We start from the raw sequence: 25,200 nt of genomic DNA, 5'->3' as shown, positions 1-25,200 counted from the left end.
AGGACCTGAAGGAATTCAGGGATTACCTTTCTTCCCAGTTGACTGGATGTTCCTGTGGAAGGGGAGGAAGACTCTGTCAGTGGGCACCAAGAATCAAAGACTCCCAGTCGCCCTCCACCTGACGTGCATGAGCTGTTCTGCTGTCAACACGATCTGGCCCTGCCTGGTCACCTTACCATGACTTCTTGGGAAGCTCTCGAAAGGGGGCACCAGGGCCCTGGCAAAGGAGCCAGGGCATTTTATCTGTCTGAAAATGAAAAGAACCCTGAGAACATAGCACCCAACCATAAGCTGGGCTCAAAGCAGTTAAAACTCCACAAGAACCACAAAATGCACATTCCTACACTAATTTGTGGTCTGTTAACCACACACAATCTCCTCTCAAGCAAGCTTGGTTTTGGTCCTTAGGGTAAAAGGATGGGCACAGATTAAAGATGCAGCATGTGAAGAAGGCAGTTGTAGGGGAAAGATTTTTTAAAAAAGCTTTTCTGTGCTTCTGTCATTCACCTCTTAAGAATGTTTCTCCCCGCATGGACTGAGCTAGGATTACAGTAACTCAGTGGCCAAGAAGCCCACGTGCAGGTTACTTTCTCCTATAACAAGTTGACAGCAGTGTGCAGCAGTTACAGACATCAGTTTCATAATAAGAAAAGTACAACCATATTTACTAAATGAGGTGAGGTGGCTAGGAAGAGGGAAGAAAGCACATCTCAGGAGTGAGTTTTCAAACTGAAGCTCAGAAATAGTGTCCGAAAGAAACGAAGCATGCGCCACCGTCCCAAATGGTGGTGCTTTTTATTTCCTAGGGCTAAGTGGGAGGAGTGGCCACAGCAGGGTCCTTTCCAGTCCCATTTTCTGCTCCCAACCTTAATCATACGGCCCTCTGAGAATCAGGAATTATCAGTATTGCCTATAGTGCTTATTTGATTTTAAAGTTGTATAACAAAGAGAAGAAGAGGAATAGTAGGTATAGCTGCTCACACTGTGGAGCAGGAAGACGAGATTAGGACGCTCAAAAAACCATTGGAGGGAATCCCACTCCTGTCCTCAAATAATTTCTTCATAAGTTAATCGTTATTTCTTAACTTAAAAAAAGAAGCGTAAAACTCTGATGTACGACAAATACTTGGAAACTGGAGAGAAGAACTGAAGAGATGGGTTTTATCTTTTATCTTCCCCTTTACCTTCACTCAACACTTTATCTTCCACCTACAGGCAAAAGCTTCACCATGGCGGGTACTGGTCCACTCCATTAATTTGATTCTTTATTCTTTTGGGTCTTTTGCTGTCCAACAATTCTTAGCTTGATACTGAGGATAACAGGAAAGGAGTGGAGAAAACACCAAGTTAAAAACAAAAAGCTTGAAATGCAGGCTGAAGCGCCAAGGAGCGTGCTCCTTCCTAGGAGAATAATGGTGTTATAACTATTAAATGGTGTTTTAGTGACTGTGCCACCAGTTCTCATTTCCATAGGCTTATTCTGTCTTGTTTTTGTTTTGTTTTGCTTTGCCATTCCAGGGAGTTTTGCTTGGATCTTTTCAACAACCGACTTGGTCTGCTCCCAGGCGATGCCCACATGGTGGTCAGTCTGGGCCTTGTACTTCTCGAAGATGACCGGAACACTGAAAACGAGCAGTTTGGCAGGAATCTGAAGGTTGAGTCTGTTGAACCCTGCACCAGCTTAGGTCATCAGCCACAGGAAGCCAGCGAGCTGCTAGGAGTCGCCCAGGCCTTCTAATGAGCTCCAGGGCCCTGCTGACGCCCATCTCACCAGCATTCCTGTCATTACGGAAAGCTTCCGAGGACAGGCTTTGAGTGGATGGCCTCCGTCTGACTTCTGTCCAGCTTAGATGACAGACGTGTAGGCCCTGAGGCCGGTCGTGATGGAGAGAAGAGCCAGGGTGAGGCAAGAAACCCCAGTGACCACACTGAAAGCCGCCAGGGAGGGCAGCGCAAGCAGCATGATGCCAAAGACAAAGCCAGCCGCCATCCCATCCCACCAGGAAATCACCCCGTACTCCGCCCAGGACGAGCAGGGCCAGCAGGCTCTCGGGCTCCCGCGGCTGCCTCTGAAAACCAAGGACTCAGCCCGGAGGACGACCAGGGGATGGACGGGGACTGAGTGGCCGCCGAGGGCCAGCGGCTGTGTGAGCAAGGACAGGAGCGGGGTGGAGAGAGGTGGGCTGGAGGGCGAGGGGAAACAAAACAATCCAGCAGTCCAGCTCCAAGGACAGCTCCGACTCAGGTTAATTACATTGTTCAGCTTTAAACAACATTGTCATCTAAGTACAGGAATACTTTGTGTATGTTCAAATACCCATAAGAGCTATCCTAAAAGTAAAAAGAGATGACTGATAATTCAAAGTGGGTCTTACTCTTCTGAGTATTCTGCCCAAGACACCCAAGATCACAGAACACTCTCTCGACAGCTGTTGACTTGTTTTCTAACCTACAAATGTTCCCAACTTCTGAAGGAATTAATTTCCCTTATAATTATATTACCTTCTCAAATACTGATTTTTAAATATGCCATTGTCACTCTGGATTGTAAAGCAGCCACACTACAATCACTCCTCCAGCAATTCCGTTCCTATCTGAACCAAGTGACCAAGCTTCTCTGAAATTGCTGATACTTTCTTCCCTAGGATCAAACCCTCCCTGTATTCAGGAAAAGAAAACTCTCAAGGTGTTTTGTTTTTTATGAGACCAAAAGCCTGATAAAGGAAAGGATGCTAGAAATAATATGGTATATTTGAGAGCTTCCTGTTCACCAAGCTCTTGATATGAGAAGTGCTGTTTAATCAAAAAGATATCAACCTCCCTTACACCACAATGGGCAGGTGAAGTGTTTTTTGATGTGAGTTTATTGCAGCAGTTGTATAACTGTGGAGAGAAGCACATTTACAAAGAATGGCATAAAAATTGTCAAGAAATTGATTCTTTTTTTTTTTTTAATTTATTTATTTATTTCTCTCCCCTTCCTCCCCACTGCGGTTGTCTGTCGTCTGTGTCCATTTGCTGGGTCTTCTTTGTCCGCTTCTGTTGTCAGCAGCACAGGAATCTGTGTTTCTTTGTGTTGCGTCATCTTGTTGTGTCAGCTCTCCGTGTGTGCGGCACAATTCCTGGGCAGGCTGCACTTTCTTTCACGCTGGGCGGCTCTCCTTACAGGGCGCACTCCTTGCGAGTGGGGCTCCCCTATGCAGGGGACACCCTTGCACGGCAGGGCGCTCCTTGCGCGCATCAGCACTGCACATGGGCCAGCTCCACACGGGACAAGGAGGCCCGGGGTTTGAACCGCGGACCTCCCATGTGGTAGACGGACGCCCTAACCACTAGGCCAAGTCCGCCGCCAAGAAATTGATTCTTAAGATTTGGTTTTATGGTTTAAAAATTCTTGTCAGTTAATGGCATGAAAGGATTGAGATTTCCCTCCATGTCCATAATAATTCACACTCAGGGCAATCACTGGCCATTTCCTTATGAAATTATGATGTGCTATGGCTCAAAAGAGGATTCTATTCTCTTCTGTTCCAGTATCCTCATTAACCGTAATAAGGAACCAGGGTCATTCAGTGTCCGCTTTCCCCTCACCAGTGTGAAGGACTCTGCAGAAACCAGTCTTCTGAAAGACACAGAAAAGGGAATCTCAGAGCCTCAGTGGAAGAGGCCCTGGCAGGGACCTCCCAAGGAATCCGTGAGCACTGAATTCTGACACTTAGGGAGATGGCTGTCAAACTGTACCAGGGACACAGCAGGCTCGCGGGACCATGACTTCTAAAAGCTCACTGCCTGACCCAGATCAGGCAGGACAAGAATTAATTAGGAAGGCTGTGGAAATGATCAGGGCAATTGAGTTTTACTTAATGTGTTCTGCCCTCCAGTGTGCACATGATGAAGTTCTTTTCCTTTCTTCTTGATCTATCTCCACCCTTTCTTTATACTTTCGTAAGCTGAAATAAGTTACCCTTTCACTGGCATCTTGTTCAAACTAATCTCTCAGAATTCAGTAAAAACAGCCTATGAGAAATCATAAAACAAGGTATAAAATAATGGATCATCAGAGGAACATAAATATGATGATTATAATAATTGGAATTCAAAGGAGTGCTTTTACGTATATTAAGCTTTAAAAACCGTATTAACAGTTAGATTTAAAATTGACTCTAAGTAGATTCTAATCTAGAAGCAATCAAATCTTTATAAAATAGCATATACATAACAATGATCAAATATTACACAAAGTGTCTTTGCTGAGTCCCATAATATGTCATGGCAATTTAGTTACTTTTAGAATTCCAGTAACAATCTGTCCTCTCTCTACCAGGATAAACAAAAATTCATAACCATAACAATACCAGAAATGAAAAGTTAAATTTTCTTCTTTCAAATTTTCTAAAATTTGAAAGTTTAAAAAATATATATATATATAAAGAATATAAGAATACTATTATTATGTCAGTTAAAAGGTATATCAATTCTGTCTTAATTGACAGAAATACTTGTATATAAAAAAAAAGTAAAGGTAAATCTCATTTAATAAAATAGTCCCTACTATTACACAAGGACCGCCCTTTGCATATGGAAATGACAGCGGCTAAGCCCTCCTGAGAAACTGGTCTAGCCCCTATTAGGGCTTAGAGTCTGGACCTTCCACATAACAAAGAAGGCCACTTCCTGGCAGGCCAGAACCCCGGGAACTTGGGGTATCTTGGAGAAAGAGGGCTAAAGCCTGCATTATAGACACTACAGGCAAAATTGCGTGGAGTTCAAGTGTATGTTCTTGGTTGCAAGCCTGACAACAAATGAGCTCATGGGCATTAATATATTTCTTGCAAGACTTAAGTCATTAAAATTATAACTTTGGGAACTTTACAAAGCCATCAGATAGAAATATTTAGTCTTAAAAATGTATAGCTCTAGTTCTGCTGATCCTATAAGGAAGCTTTTGTACACACATTGACATCTTTCCCTGCACATGATAAATAGATCAGGTCAAATCTAACAGAATACATGCACGATTAAGGCATCGGTTCAAAGACTGCGTGAAATGAGGCAGCACTGGATCGGTATCGCCATGGGCTTTTGTTCAGAATCTTTTCGCCAACTTAGAAAATCAGTTTAAAGGAATAATATCAATGGCCATATACAATGGAGATATTGCAGGTTGAGTTCTAGACTACTGCAATAAAGCAAGTCACATGAATTTCTGTTGTTGCCAGTACATATAAAAGTTATGTTTATACTATACCATAGTCTATTAAGTGTGCAATAGCATCATGGCTGAAAAAAAGCAAGGTACCTATTTTAGCTTTTTTTTAAAAATTTCTCTCCCCTTCTCCTCTCCCCCCCCGCCTGCCCCAGTTGTCTGTTCTCTGTGTCCATTTGCTGCACGTTCTTTTGCCCGCTTCTGTTGTTGTCAGTGGCATGGGAATCTTGTGTCTCTTTTTTTGTTGTTGCGTCATCTTGCTGCGTCAGCTCTCTGTGTCGCGCCACTCCTGGGTAGGCTGCACTTTCTTTCACGCTGGGCGGCTCTCCTTACAGGGCGCACTCCTTGCGTGTGGGGCTCCCCTATGCGGGGGACACCCCTGAGTGGCAGGGCACTCCTTGTGCGCATCAGCACTGCGCATGGGCCAGCTCCACACGGGTCAAGGAGGCCCGGGGTTTGAACGGTGGACCTCCCATGTGGTAGACGGACCCGACGCCCTATCCACTGGGCCAAGTCGGCTTCCCTCAGCCTGTCTTTTGAAGCTGTGAAGTCAGGCATATACTTCTCTCTGTGTAGGAAAGTCTGAGATGATGGCTTCTTCCAACACAAGGTTGTTTTGTCTCCATTAAAAAATCTATTCTTTAGTGTGGCCACCTTCATCAATTATCTTTATCAACAGATCTGGATAATTTGCTGCAGCTTTTACATCAGCACTTGCTGCTTCACCATATACTTTGTTATAGAGACAACTTCTTCCCCTAAAGCTCATGATCCAGCCTCTTCTAGCTTCAATTTTTTTTGTGCTTGCAGCTTCCACATCTCTCAGCCTTCATAGAATTGAAGAGATTTAAGGCCTTGCTCTGGATTAGATTTTGGCTTAAGGGAATGTTGTGGCTGGTTTGATCTTCAATCCAGTCCACTCCCACTTTCTCCCTCCCAGTGATAAGACTGTGTGCTTTCTTATCATTCTGTGTTTACTGGAGAAACACTTTTAATTTCCTTCCAGAACTTTTCCTTTGCATTCACAACTTGGCTAACCTTTTGGCATGAAAGGCCCATCTTTCAGCCTACCTCAGCTTTCCACATGCCTTCCTCCTTAAGCTTAATCATGTCTAGCTTTTGATTTAAAGTGAGAGACCTGCGGCTCCTTCTTTCACTGGAACACTTAGAGGACACTGAAGGGTTATTAATCAGCCTAATTTCAATATTTTTGCATCTCAGGGGGAGAGAGATGAGGAACTGCCCTTTGGTGGGATAGTCAGAACACACAACATTTATTAAGTTTGCTGTCCTGATGCCCCAAACAATTACAATAGTGATATCAGAGATCACTCATCACAGATCACATAACATAGGCACTAATAATGAAATGGCTTGAAATACTGCAATTACCAAACGTGACACAGAGACCAGAACTGAGCACAAACTGGAGGAAAAATGGTGCCGATTTGGTTGACCCAACATTGCCACAAACCTTCAATTTATATAAAATGCAATATCTGTGAGACACAATAAACCGAAGTACAATAAAATGAGGTATGCCTCCTGCTAAATCATTATGTTTTGAATGCTCTCGTTTCTAAAAACTGCCTAAATATTTTGCCATTTAATTAAGGCCCTATTGATGTTCATTTAATTTGTTTCCATTTCATGATATTGTAGACAATCCAGCAGTGAACTCTTTCTATGGGATAAATTCATACAAATCCTTGAATATTGAAATAGTCAAATGATATTTTTTCATTATGACCATCTACTAATGAAAAGGTCTAATTCCTCATCCTTGGAAAAAAAATTTTTCAGGGAGTACTGCCGATTGATCCTGGGACCTCGTACATGGGAAGCTTAAGTATTTGAAATTACTAGCCAGAGCATCTGAAAAGCAACATTTTTTTCTGCCCTGCCTTATATGTTGTTTCTTGAGGCAAGAGAGTTCAGATAGGAAATGTAAAAAGGAAAAAAAAAAATTCTCAACATTTTATCCATTTATTTCTGGAAAGATATAATAAATGGCAAACAAAAGCTTCAGACACCCTTGTAAAGACAGGCCCATTTCCATTTAAATAACATTTAAACAATGACATACGTGCACTGAAACATCGGGAAAAATATAAAATAAGCTGAATAATGGATCTCAGAAGAAAGATCAAAAGGGACCTCCTTTTTCTAAGTCACTAGACAATTCCTGTAAAGTTTGTATTTTTTATGAGGACACATTAGATTTGTAAATGGAATGTCTGTGCATGTGTGTAGAAAAATAAAATAGTGAGTCTAAAATATTTACTTTAAAGAACACAGCTTTCTGACACCTATGAATTGTGGTCTTCCGGTGCATCCTTTGCTCAGGGCCCTTCCTGTCCTTCAGTGAATTGATTGCCACATGAATTGCAGCTCCTTGCAATGTTAAGAATAGGTGGGAGAACAAATTGCTCCTCAGAGCAGACAGGATAATGTTTTTTCACTTTCCCTGACCACCCCAGCCTGAAATGATCTGAGTCTCTCCTCTAAACATTCATTGTGATCGTTGTCAACACAATTCATTTACCAATTAATCATGAACTGTCTTGGGACACTTCTGGTGTGTCTTCCCTGAACTCCTGCCAAGATTCATCAGCCAGGTTTTGCACTCCTGGAGAGTAAGGATTGTGTGCTACATGTCTTTCAGAAACTTGGTGCATGCTGAAAGAGAATCAAATACCACATCCGCAACAGCGTGAGAATTAAAACTGGGAATAAATAAATTTTGCAGTCTTACCTAAGTGTTAATAATAGTTCACACATATTTTGTGCAATATTCCCAGTCCTGATTGAATATTTGATCTAAGTTGATACTAATCTTCAAACAACCCTAGGATGGGTTATTATGCCCATTTTACTAATGAGCAAAATGAAGAATAGGATGGCCAAGTACACTGCCCAAGGTCATGTCACATAGCTATAATGGTTAAGGTCAATATTCAAATCCCAGCAATCTGGGCCCAGAATTTGTACTCTTAACCACTGTGCATAGTACATACTGCCTGACCACCCCTGTATTATGATTTTCTCAGGAAAACTACAAACGGTATATAGAAATAGAATAAACGGCAAAGCACTTCATCTTTGCTGATGGAAAGATAAGATACTGTGAATAAAACCATTCTTTCCAAATTAATGCATAATTTTTGAGGAATCCCATTTAAAAAATTCAATGGCATTTTTGAGGAAGTTGGAGGAATAGTTCAAAAGTTTATTTAGAAAAATAAATAAGTGCAAAAAAGCTTCAAAATAGGAGGGGATTGTTGGGGACTGAATCATGTACCCCACGAAATACATGCTCAAGTCCTAACCACAGGTACCAGTGGATGTGAACTCATTTGTAAATAGGACCTTTGGAGATATTATTAGTTAAGGTGTGGACTCATTTGTGAATAGGATCTTCAGTGACTTCCAGCCTACAAAACCAGAGGACAATACTTTCCTGCTGTTTAAGCAATGAGTTTCGTAGTATTGTCATAGCAGCCCTGGCAAACTAAGGCAGTTTTAAAGGGAAATGAAGGAAAGAACTGCTATTCCACATAGTAAAACAGACTAGAACTCTACAACTATCAGATGTCAGTGTATACCAGTTCCCCCATCCCTTCCGCCCCCCACCACCAACAAAAAAACCCACAAGAAGTGCAACCAATTAATGGAACAAATTAGGCTGCTCTCAAAAGCAGATCTGATAAACAACTTAATATAAAATAGATTTATTTTTCAAATGATGTCAGGATAATTGGTTAGCTATGGAGTAAACAAGGGGAAGTGAGATAAACCAACCTAAAATGAATACCAGGTGGATTAAAAGATACCTATTTACCTACTTTTAACCTACAGAAAGACCCCCTAAGCACTACAAAAGTACTGGAAGAGATAAAAGAAAATCATCATAGATTTAACTACATAAAGGTAAAACATTGGTGAGGTGAAGATGGAAACACTGACCAAGGAAAACAAATGTTCCAAATGGTTTAGTTTATGAAAGGAGTTTCTATGACTCTTTCAAAGCCACCCCTAGTAAGTATTACTAATCCTTCAGTTAGCAAATCCAATATATTTATGTAAACCTTCATTGGCATAAAGACCCGCCAGGTAATGATTCATTAGATCAATTTCAAACCATTTGAATTCTTAGGATCCTTCTCGTAAATCAATATTGAACAAACATAAACTAATTAGGACAACAGGTATTGGAAGTTTTTATACCGAAATTAAGACTGTTCTCTGTAAGGTTTTCATGTGTTTACCTGTAGTTTTTTAAAATCCCCATCCTCTTAAAGGAAGCTAGGGAAACACTAATGACCTTTTTACATGGGAAGAAAAACTTTGAACATTGCTGGATTTGATTCAACATTAGACATAACAAACCCGAATCACATCTGTATGTCTAAGTGTGTCTACAGTGTAGGGAACAACAATGAATCACTTGTCCAGTGATCCCCCGCATACTGTCATACCTCAAAGGTGCCCAGCCACAACTTCCCAGTCCACCAAGGAGTGACCATTCTTACACATTTTGCACTTGCTTGCCATTATAGTTTTATCCTATATGTAACCATAGTCAATACACTGCTGTATTTTTCCAAGTTTTTTAACTTGAATTCCCATTGTATATTATCTTCGAGGACTTGCTCTTTATTCTGATCAGGATGTTTCTGAGACTCTTCCTTGAAATGTGTGGCTACAGTGCCATTTTTTACTGTTGTGTAGGACTCAATTATGTAAGTATACCACAATTTATCCATTCTCCTGTCAAAAAGTTCCCCAATTTTACTGTTGCTATTGCTTCCACAAACATTTTCAAACAGTTTTCTTAGTCATTTGTCCAAGAATTTCTGTAGGGCAGCTATTCTCAAAGCGTGGGCCACCGACTCCTGGGAGAACCTGACGTCCTTTCAGGTATGCAAGAGGTCAAAACTGTTTTCATAATTATGGGAAGACAATATTTCTTTTTGATGCTACTGACATCTGTTCTGACAGAAAAAAAAAAGCAATAGCGAGTAAAACTGCGGGTGTCTTGGCATGAACCAAGGCAGGAGCAGCCAATGGTACAGTTATACACAACTCTCTTCTCACCACATGCTTTGCAGTTAAAAATTTTAAAGTTTCACTTAAGAATATCCTTGATGAAGCATTAACAATTATTAATCATATTACATCTCAACTTGAGGACATGTCTTTTTAATATTCTGAGTGACTGATGAAATAGCAAGCACCCATAAAGCACTTCTGTTGCATAAGAGACAAATGGCTGTCTTGAACAAAAGCACTTGGTTTCTATATAATTGAGTTGTGAGTTGAACTTGTCATGTCTTTTTAACGGAACTCCATTTTTATTTGAAAATCAACTGACAAGCAAACTATGGTTACTCACACTTGGGTGTTTGGGAGACATTTTCTTAAGAAACGAATAAAAAGAGCCTATAACTTTTAGGAAAATAACTGAGAGTACTTGCTGCCAATGATCAAACTGGAGTTTTGAACAAAAGTTAGAAGTTTGGAAAATGTGTATCCACCACCAGGAATGAGCTGGACAGCTTTCCAAAACTTAAATACTTTTCTGATGAAATTTGTGGTGGTATTAATGTATGAGATTTTAGATACTATATAATAAATAAGTCAACATTTTGAGGTCCTGTATAATTTAATGAACCAATATTTTCCAAATTTATTTAATGAACCAACATTTTCAAGTGACCAGTGCATGATGCTACGAAATGATGTGTGGAAAAAAGATCTTTAAATAAAAAAACAGACCAATAGATTTTAATGTCATGAAGAACAAAAAGTTTATTGATATGGCCCAATCAGATATCTGAGTGAGAGTGTATTTTCTTCATATACTTGAAAAAAAAACATATTAAAATAGGTCAAAGAAGAAGCAGACTTAAGATTCTAGATACTTTATAATAATGTAAAGTGGTTCTGAGACCAAAATTTTGAGCACTGGGCTATAGAGTAAATGCCTTGAATGCAAATGTTGGGTTCTAGGATATGTGCATCTTCAGCTTTATTAAATGATGATAAATTGTTCTTAAAAAAAATGGTTGTATCCATATAAACTCTAAAGTAGTGCATAAGAGTTTGCATTCCTCTACATGTGAAAAAGAAGAACTAGCAAAATAGACTGCGGGGTGGGGAATGCTCAATGAATGGCAAAGAGAACTACAAAAAAGTGTGGAAAAGGATAGAACAAGCAGTGGGAAACTGAACACCTGGAATTAATCGTCTTGATACCTGAAAATTAATTTGCTTCCAAGTGGTGCCAATGAGTCTACCAGGACCTCTAAATGTGTCTTTGTGGGGGAAGAACAGAAATTCTAGAAAGAGTGGCTAAAGTAAACATATTTTAGATTATTTCTAGCCATTAAACTTCCTTGAGTTGCTCCCCTTAAAACTCCTCTTAAATAAGAAGTGCAAAATGCCCAAGGCAAAGGAGAGTGTGAATGACGGGTGCTCTCACAACTTCAGGTAGCACCAAGGACAGCTCCTGGCACAGGGCTGTCACTCAGTAAACATCTGTGGAATTACTGAACATGATGAACACAAACTGGTACAAACCTCTTGAATACAAAAAGTACCAAAAATATTTGAAGTGTGCTTATCCTTGGAACCAGAAAATACTCTGTTACCAATTTATCCTAAGGAAACTGGTAATGTAGAAAAAGATATAATTACAAAGATATTCATTGCAATATTTTTTACAGTAGAAAAATATAAGAAACAAGGCATTATTCCTACAGATTAGTTAAATTATGGTGTAGACATATTATAAATAATGTACTAGAAAAAAATAAATGTGGAAAGATATTTGCAATATAGTAATTTAAAAGTTATGAAATAGTGTGCATATTCTATTTACAAAATCTAGGTAAAGAAAAAATGAACAAAATATGAATCCAAATAATAACAGTGATTCTCTCTTGGCAGAAGGTATAGGTAAGTTTTTTCTCTGGCTAAATGTAATCTCCTAATTTCCTACAAGGAAATTATAGAGCAATTGGTCAAATGTATGATAGTTTTTAGATTCAGTTCTTGCTCTGCAATTTATCAACTGTCATATTTCTCTTCAAACATGTTTTTTTGCCTATATAACAGAGAATATATACTTTTCTTAAAGTGGTGGTGTGAAAATTACACGAGATGATCCAAACGAAATGCTCAATAAATAGTATTATATTTAAGTATTACTAGCATAATTTACAAGGTTGAGAAAAATAAATGGCATTGACTATTTTCCTCTGGAAAGTGCTCTTTTTTAAATCTGTATCTAACAAATTATATCACATTAAACAAAGCAAAACTGGTCATATTGCATTCCATCATTCTTTGGTAACATATTATCCAGAAGCTGCATTTTTCAGAATAAATTTCAGCCAGGCAGGAGATTGAAAATCCAGCGCTGCACTGCCATGTGGGACGGGTTCTCCCATCCTGAATGATTTTACCTGCATTAAGTGTCAAGTCCCCAGGCGCTCGCCGCTGCGGTCTCACAACTAAAGCCTGCAAGCCCCCTGGAGAAGCAGGAAACCTGCAATGCCTAGAGATCTGTCCATCTGTCCTTCTTTTGTGCCTTGTTTAAAAGATGCTATTAAAAGCTGTCATGCCAGATAAGTACCTGACATGGCTCATAGTTTCCTGTTAGCAGAAAACCAACGTACTCTGTAGTCTTGAAAGCAAGGCAGGCTGAGAGCTCCGGGGACTGGCTGAGTCCCCAGGCCTGACCATGCCAGAGCCAGCCTCCCCCACCACCCCCGCCGGCCCGGATCCTCCTGTGCAGCCACTGCTCAGACTCCCCCCGCCCCCTTTAGTGCCAACTCCATGCCCTGTAATTTACAGAAGAGCACTTGCCTGCCCACCTGAGTGATGGGAGGACAACTCAGGGCACTGAAGGGCTTTCCGTGTAAGTGGGTGAGGAGGAGAATCAGCGCAAAGGGCTGTTAGAGAGCTGAGAGAGAACTGCCGGAAAGAAGAGAATGAAGAGGGCAAGCTGCTATGACAGAAAGACCCTGGCCCCGTCCCCTCCCCTGGGCTGGTCTCTGCAGCACGGCAAGGCGCGGGGGCTGAGGAGCCACCCTGGCAAGCCCCTTCCATGTTCTGAGAGGCAGCCCCCGAAGTTCAGTCTCCACTCTGTGTCTTCACAAAAGGACACATATTTATGTTTCCACTGATACAAGCGAGCAAGTTCCTGTATACTGGAAGTAGGAGCGGCAGGGAGAGGGGCAATGCAGTGCTATTGAGTAATGGGTGTGGAGTTTCTGTTCTGGGTAATGACAAAGTTCTGATAATGGATAGTTGTGATGGTAGCACAACATTGTAAATGCAATTAAGTATCACTGAACTGTATGCTAAAAATGACTAAAATGGCGACTTTTATGGTATATACACGTTACCACATTTTAAAAAATTTTTTTAATGTCCTCAACCTCTGGGGGAAAAAATAGACAACTCATCCTGGGAATGTGTGTGTGTTCACACATCCTACACACACGCATGCATCGTTCTTCCTTCCCAGGTAGGCACTGGGCTTGGTGGCTGCTCCTTGTCATTCCCTTTTGATGGACTCTTAATCTTCCTGAATGTTGAAACTGGAGAATTCTAGGGCTCATTTTTCAGACGACTTCTCTCTCTCTCTCTTCTCTATCCACGTCTTCTTAACCAGTACTCCCACCCGACATGTTATGTATTCACTGGTCTTGTGCAGGTCTCCCCCACTAGAAGATAAGCTTCCTGAGAGCAGGGATTTTGTTTGGTTCACTGCTGTCTCCCCAGCACTGAAAACAAATGCCTGCTGGCACACAGGTGTTCAATAATTGTATATTGAATGCATGAGTAAAGGGAGATACAAACTTAAAATAAGAGAAAGACAGTGCTACCAAGTGCAACAGACAAATACAGTAGCAAGTAATTACAAAGTGTTGTGATAACTGTAACAGCAGAGAAAGACCCAGGTTTAATCTGAATTTGCAACCTACAAGTTACGTGACCTTACGCTAATTGTTAACTTCTCAGGCTTATGGTTCCCCGACCTACAAAGCCAGATTGTCCACATGAGTAATCTCGAGGCTCCCTTCCCATTTAAACACACTGGAGCTCTACCAGCGTCCCATTCTCTTGCCTCCAGAATGCGTGCCCTTTCTTTCCTGCTCATAGGCCTCTCCGTGGATTTCATTTAAGTTGCTCTAAACGAGCTGCTAGATCTCTGATTGCCATCAGCATGATCTGCCTTTGGTTGCAGCTTCCCAGCAGTGAACAGCCACACACTGCTGCTACAGGTGGCACTCTCCAGCCCACCTCTGAGCCGGACCTGGGCACGGCACACTTGTCACTGCCCTTTCTCGGGCACATCATAAAGCAACTGCTTAAGAAGCTTGCTGGCATCAGCCCTCACTCCACAGAGTTCAGCGGGAAAACACAAAGCTTTAAACTTCCACCACGACGGCCTAAGGACTTAGCAGTTCCATGTCACTGTACCTTTTCTTTTCCATATTTTTATTAGGAATGGGATATGATAGAAAATGCCTGACGTGCCAAATTTTAAAGACTTAAGCTTAGCATCCTGGGGAGGAAAAAATGAGCACAGGTTATGTGACAGCTCCTAAAGACTTGAAAAGAAATGAGAAACCTAAACCCTACCAAAGATATAAACAGAGTAGGATGTTGATCGCAGACTCTTGGGACTGCTCAGAATGAGATGAAACTGATAATATGGCATTTTATACGTTACGTTAGTTCTCTCATGATCCGAGGATGCAAGAAAAGGCAAAGGGATGGGCTTTTTATAAATCTGATTTAAAAATTAAACAGTAAAAGAAAACATGACATTTCAGACACTAATAGTGTAATTTCTGCACGTGGCCATTGAGGAAGCCGAAGTCTGTAGCAAACACGTGCCTTCTCCACCCAGCTAAGGAGTGACCGAGCCTGAAGCGGAACCCAAAGACCCCGCTCTCTTTCCACATTGCCAGGTTTCTTTAGCAAAATCCTTCGTAATTTCTGCCATGACAGCTTCTTTGTAGATCTTCAGCTTTTTCTTAGATCCTTATTCTGTTAGCATTCTGCCCAAATCTGCGTATCTGTGCTTCTGTCCAAATGATGCGATTTTTAGTCTGAGCATCGTCTGAACGTCTCTCCAGTGAAGGACGGGGTGACCGCTCTCGGCTCGTATCCGCACCTCCGCTCTCAGGAGAGCTGCACTAACCACTCCACTCGCATTCCGACCACGCGCGCCCATGGAGCCTCCTGCAGGAAGCAGCCCTCGTGCTGCGCGGTTAGAGGCTACCTGTCCTGCTCTCCTTCGGTGCTTGTCTCTCCGTCTTCATTACATCCTGTGGACTTCAGCGCTTTCCTGCGGTTTTCCTTCTGGGCCAGCTCTCTCTTTGCAAAAGTCAAGGGCATCTGCCTTCGCTTCCATCCCAGAGTTGAATCTTAACAGTCCCATCTTGAAAAGGGTCGAGAGGAGAGGATCCCTCAGTGCACCTCTATTAACAGAATAAGTTCTACCCGACCAACAGCAAAACTCTCACCTGTTTGGTTTCCCAGTCGGCCCCCTTCATTTTGAGATTCTGGAAAATCATTCCTGCTGGTAATACCGTGTGCCTCTATCTAGTCATGGTTACGCACACGTATTTAATCTATAAACATTAAGTTGCACCTTCTACTGTATGAATTCAAAAAGAAAAGAGAAAAAGGTATAGAGCAAGCGTGCAGTCCCAACTCCCCACGCCGAAAGCCCCTTGCGCTTCCACGCTCACCGACACGCTCTCAGGCTCCGTTACCTGCCCGCACCAGTAATCCTAAGAGTCCTGGGATGTCAAAGGAAACCACTGGACAGCTGGGCATGTCTGGGATGGAGGCCACTGCCCATCAGCCCTCTCTCAAGCCCCATGATGTGCGCAGGCGGCCCCATCTGAGGCTCCCTGAGACTCATTTCTGCAGGCCAAGGCTTCCTCACCCAGCCATACCCTTCCAGGCCAAATATCACACGGGAATTTCCCAGGTCCTCAGCTGCTGTATGTCCATCCAGCGAGCCACCTTATTCATTTAGACATACCTTAGCAAGGTTGGAGCAGGATTCAGTTTAGACTTCCAATGACCCTGGGTAAACATTTTCTATTTTAACAGCAATTAATTGATTTTATTATTATAACTATGTGCACACCACTTGACAGTTTATAAAGTTCTTTCACTCCTACCAAATAACATTAAAAAGTCCTAGACTTTACCCCATGAGGAAACTGAAACCCAGAGAAGTGGGGTCAGTTCAACAGGTTCAATATCCGGTAAATGTCAAATCAGAATCAAGGACGCAGTCCCGGCCGCACGCCCCGTGCCCGGTCAGTACTCCCCATCTCTCCCACCATGTAAGTAAGCAGCCAAAGAAAGAGTTCCCAAACCCATGTCAGCATCTCCAAATTCTTAAAACCACGCCCCTCCGGCAAGAGCTGAGGAGAGAGGCATCATGGGAATTTACACCCTTCCTCTGACCCAGCCGTCCTCAAGGCCAGCAGTGGTCAGCGCTGTGGGGCGAGTGGAGCCCAGCCCAGGCCCCTTCCCAAGGCGGCCCTCCCAGCCGACAGCCTGTGTGGCCGAAGAACAGTGCTTTGCCTTCTGTCCCCAAGAGCTGGAGGATACCGTGATATCAGCACTGCTACTTTGGGCCTTTTCTTAATTTTTCAGGGGAGCTGTACTCTGACCTAAGAATAAGACGTGACTGTTTCTCTCCAGCACCCATTTTCTGCCCTTGTCTTTTTACATCCTCAAATCCTCAGGGAACTGAGCCCTTGACTCTTCTCCACCACCTCCCCATGTCTATCCCATCTCCACTCCTGCTGGAGACGCCTTCACTTAAATCTCCCGCTGCGACCTCCCCTCTAAGCGGCACAGGGAAAAAGCTTGCCATGGATGACTCAGAAGCATCGCAGACTTAGATCCAGAATAAAACTCTCGATTTCCCCCTGCTGGCAAATTCAGAACACTGGCACCCATCTCTGCCCCTTCCCTTACACACGCGTGTGCACACGCCACACCCATCCTTCAGCAAGCTCTGTCCACTCCTCCCTTACCACTGCTGCGACCTGGTTCCCTCACAGCGCTCACCTCCGCCACGCCACAACCTGCTAGAACATCGTTTTACTTCCACTCTTGACAACAAAGCAGCCAAAGTGAAGGCCTGAGTGGTAGTCGGGAGCTGTATATACCCCAGAAAAACCTGTTCTTAAATTTAATCCATTCCTGTGTGAACCCACTGTAAGCAGGACTTCTGGAGGAGGCTGCTTCAGCTAAGGTGTGGGCCGGCCCAATTGAGATCGGCTTAATCGTCTTACTGGAGTCCTTTATAAGTGGGATGAGATTCAGAGAGAGAGAAAGCCACAGAGGGCACAGGGGGAAGCCGACCGTCAGCGGAAGCTGGAAGAGGAGGCAAAGACCAGGAGAGGCCACCACGTGCACGGCCACAGGACCGAGGAGCGCCAGCAGCCAGCCCCAGGATGCCACTGCTTCAGGAAGAAGCATCGTTCTGATGATGCCTTGATGGGCACTTTTCATACCTTCAAAACCATGAGAGGATAAACTCCCATGGTGTAAGCCAGCCCACTGCACAGAATTTGCTTGAGCAGGCAAGGAAACTGAAACAGTGTGCTAGACCATTCTCCAAAAAAGAAGCCACGCAAGCAGGACCACAGTACTGACCTAATTCAAACCCTTCAGTGGCTCACTACTGCTCACAGCATAAAACCCAAACTCCTTACCAAGCCTCTAGGCTCTGCACGTGGTGCGCTTGCCCACCTCTCACGCCCCACTGTTACCGGATCCTATCTAGGTTCTTGGCTATGCTGCAGAAATGAATTTCAAGAGCACGCGGGGGAGTTAGGTCAGTAATTTATTCAGGTGGGGAGGGAAGAGAAATGGGAAAAAAAGTAACAGAAAATAACAGAGCAGGGGTCCCAGGTAGTGAGGAAGGGGATGAGAAGGGATTATAAGTCGCCAGGGTTACTTGCATGACCACATAGCAGAGGAAAAATGGTGACAGCGACGCACAGAGGGCAGGATGGGTCCGGAGATGAAGCCTTGCGGTTGGCTTTTAAATTGCTCATTATTCCGCCCCTCTGCTAAAGCAAAGGGAGGGGGCTCCAGCTGTTTGCTGCTTTGATTGATTACCCCACCCATCAATCCCTTAGTGAGGACCCAATGATAAAGTCCCTAGAGAACACCCCGGCGTGTCCTTGTTCCCAGGAAGAAGTCTTCTTTAGCAGAATCCCGGGGGTGGGGGTCTTCCAGCAGCCATCTTGGGGGTTTCTGATGTCCACGTGGACCCCCTTTCAGGTTCCAGATCCCTCTACTAATTCCCTATCTTATTAGTCCGCTTCACCACTGACAAGCTCTTTCTCTCCATATCTGCTGTCCCCTGTGCCTGGAATACCCTTTCTCCAGCCCTTCCATGGTGGTCTCCTTCTTTCTGTATTTCAAGTCTCAATTTAAATGTCATCTCCTTAGAAGCCCCAGTGCTAGGGGTGACACTCTAAAGAGATAAAAACCCATAGAGCGGGGACACGCCAATCAGAACCGACACCAGCAGGAGCACCGGAGAGCCGGGTCTGAGGAAGTCCAGGGGCCCAGAGGGGCGGGGAATATGCTGGAGGGAAACTACGGGGGGGGGGGGGGGGGGGGGGGGGGGGCGGGTCTCGGGGCAGAGGTGCGAAGTATTTCCCTGGTTTAACAACTGACACTACTCTATTGGCCTGGACTGGCTGAATATCATCCTGCCCTCTCATCCTAGTATACACCCAGTTGGTCTGACATAGCATCCAATTTAATGCATTTCTAGGATATATTGCAATATCTGCTTATTTTCTTATCTTCACTTGAATGTACCCTCAATACAAGCAGCAAAATTGTCATATCAACCTCTGTATCCCCAGCATTTTACATAATACCTGACACACTGTAGGTGAAAAGTAAATGATGAACAAATGCATGAATGGAAAGATAGTTCTAAGATGACTACTAAATGGACTAAAATTGCATGGATTCCTATTACCATAGACACATTCATTCTTCCTATACTTAGCATACAGAGCTTTGTGATTTACATTTTCTTTCTTTCTTTGTCCTCTTCCCTCCCCCACCCCCAATCCTGTTTCCCCAGATATACTACAAATACAAGGATATCAAAGACTGCTTGATACAATGGTTGGCATTATAATACCCTGATAAACAGAATGCTCAATAGGTGGCTTAGAGATTTGAAATGTTCCACTGATATCCCAAATCAAAATAAATGATCATTTTTTGCAAACAGTAAAACAAGTATGGATGGAAGGAACATTTGACTGATGGCAGCAAACATGCATGAAGTGCCTACTACACATTTCAGGCCCTGGGGATACAAGACACGTTGACAGAAAACTATAAAATACTGTCACAAGGACTGTACTAGTGATTCAGTCCATAAATGTTTGTTGGGTATTTTCTTTTGAAATTGAAACGAGCCTAGTATTATAGGTTGCCTAAGAGTTACCTCCTGAGGGCATCCTTTTTGCTTAAAAGTGGCTTCTCAGCCAAATCAGCATATAAATGCACTACCTCCCCCACCCCACCCCACCCCAGTGTGGGACCAGACCCTCAGGGATGAGCCTCCCAGTCACAAAAGGATTATTATCAAGAGCCAACTAGCAATGCTCCTGGAAACAGACCTTGACCATAAGGGAGAAATGGTAAATACAAGTGAGTTTTTATGGCTAAGAGATTTCATAGTGAGTCCGGAGGTCATTCCAGAGGTTACAGTTATGCAAGTCTCAGCAGGATCTCATTGACTGCCACAGTACAGAGAGCCTCAAACAGCGGGGCTCCTGAGGGCTCTAGAGACACTCAGACACCACACGCAGGGCAGACAGCTCAGGAGTTTGGGGTCCTATCAGTGGGCCTTACCTTGGAATTTATGTCCCCAGTGTGACAGAGTTGGATTCATTTGTGGTTTCCCTCCACATGGCTTCTATTTGAACCTACAGTTAGTACTATGCTTGATAGGTGTACGTCCGAGAGACTTAAATCTCTGGGTTGTCCATGTGCCGGTTGGGCCCTGAATCTCAGGAGAGTCACAATACCTGCTCTCCAGTTCATTGGACTCACCCAGGACAACTTATAAGGGATGATGATGGGCAACCGCCATCCCAAGGAACAGAGAGAGTCTACAACTGCAAGCAAGAGAGTTCCAACCATTTGCCCCATGGGATCTAAGTCCCCTCTCAATTAGAGGCAGAGTGGGCATCACCATCCCCAAATCCTCAAGTTTGGGGAATGAACAATGGACTAATGTAGCGTTAACCATTATTCTACTGTAGACTTATTGTTATTCTAGCAATGGAAAAACTTTTATCATTGATTATAAAGGCAGTGGCCATAAGAAGTTCTAAGGGGAGAAAGAGGGAAAAGTTGGTATAATATGGGGGCATTTTCAGGACATTAAAACTGTCCTGTATGACACTGCAATGACAGATACAGGCCATCATATATTTTGTCGTAACTTTAAAAATTGTGCGGGACAGAGCGTAAACTATAATGTAAACTATAATCCACAGTTAATATGTGTTCATCAATTGTAACAAATGTACCACACTAATGAAGGGGGGGGGAGTGGGGCATATGGGAATCCCCCTATATTTCTTATGTAACATTTATGTAATCTCAAGTTTCTTTAAAAACTCATTAATAATTTTTTAAAAAAATGTTTGTTGGTTGAAAGAATGAATCAAAGCAACCAGTGCTATAGAAATACAGAGCAGAGACTGCTTCCTTCTACCTAGGGGACTATGTGAGTAGTTGACTAGTAGGTGCCAGGTGACTTTTAAGTGGGATCTTTAGAATAATGAGTAGGAAAATGGCTAATCAAGAGGCTCGCCTGTCTAGGTAAAGTGGACAGTGAGGGCCAGGATGTGACAATGTAGAAGAGCATGGCACATCAGATGAACTGTAACCCACTGGCTAGATGGCAGTGATGGGAACAAGGAGTGTCAGGAGATAAGGTGAGAGGAGGAGTAGGGAGACAAGTTGTGAAAAACCTGGGAAGTCATGCTAAGGATTCTGGCCTTTAACCTACCGGTCAGGTGGCAGCAAAGTATGGCCATGACCTATTTTTCTCTCTGCTGGATTGAATAGTTGTGACAGACAAGACCTGCTAGATAATTGGTGGGGCCCAGACCAAACCAAAGTGCAGAGCCACCTGTTCAAAAGTATTAAGGATTTCAAGGAGCGGGTGTAGCTCAGTGGTGGAGCACCTGCTTCCCATGTATGAGGTCCTGGCTTCTATCCCCCATACCCTCTAAAAAAAACCTATTAGGGATGTCAGTGTGGTAACGGAGGAGCAATAAACCACGTGCAGGCTTATCCGCCTGTGAGTCCTGTGTGATCTGCACAGAACACGGCCCCTGGAAGTCAGCCCCGGGGATGAGGCCATTCAGCACACAAAGCCTACAATATTTAGGATCTGGCTCTCTACAGAAAATAATTTGCAGACCCCTGCGAGAGGTGGTGAGGATCACATTTCCTAGCAGAAGGTTATGCGGCAGTCTTGCCTGCAGGAGCTCTCTGCTTAAAGCTATTTATTTTTCCTTAATATAAAATGCCACTGCCAGCCAGCTCCGGTTCCTGATGCTGCCACAATTCAAAGACAGAAATCTCCACAGCAGACACAGGAGCACTTCTTGAGCCAAGGCTGACATTCTAGAGACGATGAGCGCAAGTCTCACTTTTGGAGCAGAGCTTCCGAAGAGGCCTGGAAGTCTAAGGATTTTCTTCTCTCTCTCTCAGGTGCTACCAAGGCCACACGACAGGGTCAGGAGACAGCAGCCATTCGGCCACAAGGTGGCGCTGTTGTTCATACATTCAAGAACGTGGACATCTACACTTGGCTGGTGAACAATTTCAAGGCCACACAAACGCAGGCCTTTTTCTCTATTATTTTACAGTTCAGGAGAAATGTTATCAGAAGTATGCCATTCAGAAAAAGCACTCAATGGATGCAGGGCTGCTTACTGCCTGAAAGGCATCAGTCCACCCCAGGGACTTCTAGAAACTGGACCAAACAAAAGTTAGCCAAGTCTGCAATAAAGTTCATGAAGCGAAAGAAAATGACAACTGCTTGTATTACTTTAGGCCTTCATTTATCCTTGATTTATTACACTCCCAAATGGTACAGAAAGAAGGAAACAAACTGATAACTGAAAAAGCACAAAATATTTCAGTCCCATTTAGAGAATAATTGGAGAGATGAAGAAAACCATGCATCTTTACAAAGCCACCATTTGAAGCTCAATACACCACTAAGTTCTAAACTTTCATAATAGAGATTCTATGTTGGTTACATCATCTCCCATAGTACTTTTCATTCCCTTCTCAGTTGTACTTTAGTCTAACTAAAACTAGTTACAAAATAATTTTGCCACGACCCCTGCTGGGGACATGTGAATGACATCTGGAGTCATTTTTGATGCCGTGATTTGGGGAGGAGTGTCCTGGCATCCACCGGCGGAGGGCAGGGGGTGCTGCTAGATATCCACCCCTGCATACGACAGCCCACAAGAAAGAATTACCAGACCCCACCCGTCAGGAGAGCTGAAGATGAGAAACCCTGCTTGCTTTAGGGTCACCAATTCACAGTCATTTCTCCACCTACCTAGCCCTCCTCCATCAACATTTAAAAAAAAAAAAATTTGTAAACCATTTAAGAAAACACACAGCACATAGTAGATTCTCCGTACATTACAAATTATTAATTATATCGAAAACTTTGCACTTCTCTTTGTTTAATTGGGATTGCGAGTCCTTTTACAATTGGCATTATATCTGAAGTCCGTAAAAGTAATAGGGAATTCTCAAACACCGTTATGGAGCTTAGGATGATAACACAGCTTATAAAGCAGCAGCCAGCTGGCTTGTTACAATTGCGATTTTAAAATTTCATTTTTCTAGAAATAAGAACAGAAAGAAATCCTACCCAGTGACTCATTGCCCTGCACGCTGGGTGAGACCTGAGAAATGGCACTCATCTCAGAGATGCATTAAATGTCTGAATAAACACACCACAATAAAAGTTTTGAAACATCAGAAACCTTGTCAATTTGTATGTAGCCAACTGCCACAGGTTCTGTTGGCAGTGCTCCAGGCACTGCCCCCAAGGAAGGCATCAGGTCAGAGGGTGCCTCCACCGACAGAGCAACTGAAGCCACATCACCCTATGGGCACTGCTGCCTGGGTGGCAGCACCTTATATTCCACATTCAGGGTAGGACAACAGTTTGGCTAAGTTTAGAGCTTCTCAGAAGTCTTTCACAACCATGAAACCAATCATGTGTCATATACACAGGGGGTAATAACGAGTACCAGAGACGATGGTGGCTTTATGAGAGGGCTATTTTACATCAATTTAAGGACGAAGAAAACAAGTCTGTAGAGAGATGTGATAGTACCGTAGGCTGTAGCTCACTAATTTCCAAAAATGGCATTAGAAAAGTCAGTCTCATTACTTTCTAGCACTTTCCATGCTCTCAATGCAAACATGGGATTTTCAACATACGCATTTTATAGACAAAATATCATAAATGTGAACTATGTGCAAAGAAACATTTGCTGAAAGAGAGCAAAAGAGCAAGAGAGAGAGAAACAACCTGTCCCTTGTAAATGTTTCCAACAAAGATGCCACTAGGGAAATGACTTGCAATTCCTATTCTTTAAATTTATAACCCAGAGGGTGTTGCCCAATAAGCTTAAGGGGAAAAAAAAACATTTTCCCATAGATATGCTCTTCAAATGGATGCACTTTACACGCTGACATTTTCCACTGTTCTACAGGGATGTGTGAGAAGGAAGTTAGATGAAAGGAGGTGACAGAGTGGGAACAGTAGCACTATGCAGTACAGTATTTCAAGCTGCTGAAAACTAGGTGTGGTGGTCTGAATCCTGTCTCCCACTAAGACAAGTTCAAGTCCTCACCTCTGGCCCTGCGGCTGTGAGCTCATCTGTAAATGGGAACCAGGAGGATCCCTTTAAAATGAAACCCAAGTGAATCAGAGTGGAACTGCATCCAATATGACTGGAGTCCACATAAGCAAAGGAAATTGGGGCAGGAGCACCCAAGTGAAAGGAAGAGAAAGAAGGAAACAGATGGCCTTGGGACCCAGGCAAAGCAGGACTGCCAGCAAGCCATCCCAGAAAGCTGCTGACGAGGGAGAAGGCCAGCCTTGCCGATACTTTGATTTTGGACTTCTAGCCTCTAACAGCCCTACATTCCCACCAGTTAAGCCAATGAGACTTTGGTACTTGACATAGCAGCCCTGGCAAACGAAGACAACAGGAATATTTAAGGTCTAAAAATAAACACTAAAATGCTTCCCATGCTATTCAACATCAAAGAACATGTCAGTTTCAAGGCGGGTCTACTCTCCCAGGGATGAGCCTGCCTGCCACCAAGGGACATTACCAAGTGCCAACCAGCGATGCATTTGGAAAATAAGGCCTTGACCAAAAGGGGGAAATGTTAACTACAAATGAGTTTTTACAACTAAGAGATTTCAAAGTGAGTGGGGAGGTCATTCCAGAGGTCACGTTTATGCACGTATCATGAGGAGCTCATTGACTTCCACAGTAAACACAGCAAGCAGCGCCTCAAGCAGGGCTGCTCCTGAGGGTTCTAGAGACATCTGGACACTGCAGGCAGGACAGACAACCCCAGGAATTCAGCACCGTCAGTGGGCCTCACCTTGGAACATATGATAATCTATCCCCACGAGGTACTGGACTTGGACTCATTTATAATTTTCCTACTCTTGGCTCTTATGCCCCTTTTATTTGAACCTATGATTAGCACTATACTCATTAAATATGTGTCCCAGAGAGGTAACTCTTTGATCTGTTCATACGCTGCTTGAGCCCTGAATCTCAGCAGCGTTGCAGCACCTTCTCTCCAGTTCACTGAACTCG

General features: G+C 43.2%; 1 protein-coding gene and 1 pseudogene across 3 annotated transcripts in view; both read right to left on the bottom strand.

The window, feature by feature from the left end:
- Window positions 1-25,200, bottom strand: part of DLGAP2 (DLG associated protein 2) — a 1,108,217-nt gene that overhangs the window by 796,139 nt on the left and 286,878 nt on the right. The gene's annotated exons all lie outside the window — the stretch shown is intronic.
- Window positions 1,402-1,990, bottom strand: LOC139437587 (reticulon-3-like; annotated as a pseudogene).

Source organism: Dasypus novemcinctus, chromosome 25 (genome assembly GCF_030445035.2).
Source record: "Dasypus novemcinctus isolate mDasNov1 chromosome 25, mDasNov1.1.hap2, whole genome shotgun sequence".
Classification (NCBI taxonomy): Eukaryota; Metazoa; Chordata; class Mammalia; order Cingulata; family Dasypodidae; genus Dasypus; species Dasypus novemcinctus.
Note: the sequence above shows the minus strand (reverse complement) of the source record. Positions and strands in the feature narration are given on the sequence as shown.